Below are 674 nucleotides of genomic sequence, written 5' to 3'. Positions count from 1 at the left end.
TTGATTCAGTGACCGGGGTAATCGGGATGGGAGTGTCAGAGACAGTGCGATTGGCACAGGACAGAGCAGAGTTTAAGGCTGTTATACATAGGGTCGCTATGAGTCGCAAGCAACTCGACGACACATAACAATAACAACAAGAGGAAATGGACAAATACTTAGAAATTCACAACCTACCTAAACTGGCACCAATCCAAACTGAACACCTGAATAAAGCCATCACGAAAGAAGAAATTGAAAAGGTAATACAACAAATTCCAGCCAAAAAAAAAGTCCTGGACCAGATGGCTTTACAAATGAATTTTATCAAACATTCACAGAAGAACTGTTATCAATCCTACATAAACTATTTCAGAAAATAGAAAAAGATGGGATTCTCCCAGACTCATTCTATGAAGCAAACATATCCTTGATACCAAAACCAGGTAAACATACTACCAAAATAGAAAGCTATAGGCCAATATCTCTCATGAACATAGATGTAAAAATTCTGAATAAAATCCTGACTCATAGAATCCAATGACGCATTAAAAAATAATAATAATTCACCATGACCACATGGGATTCATAACAGGCATGTAAGGATGGTTCAACATAAGAAAAACAATCAGTGTAATTGATCACATTAACAAAGCAAAGAACAAAAACCACATGATCCTATCAATTTGAAGAAA

This window comes from Elephantulus edwardii, unplaced genomic scaffold, assembly GCF_000299155.1.
Source record: "Elephantulus edwardii isolate Elephantulus edwardi_28Jun2011 unplaced genomic scaffold, EleEdw1.0 scaffold00122, whole genome shotgun sequence".
NCBI lineage: Eukaryota > Metazoa > Chordata > Mammalia > Macroscelidea > Macroscelididae > Elephantulus > Elephantulus edwardii.
The sequence above is the reverse complement of the archived record's forward strand: the minus strand, read 5'-3'. Positions refer to the sequence as shown.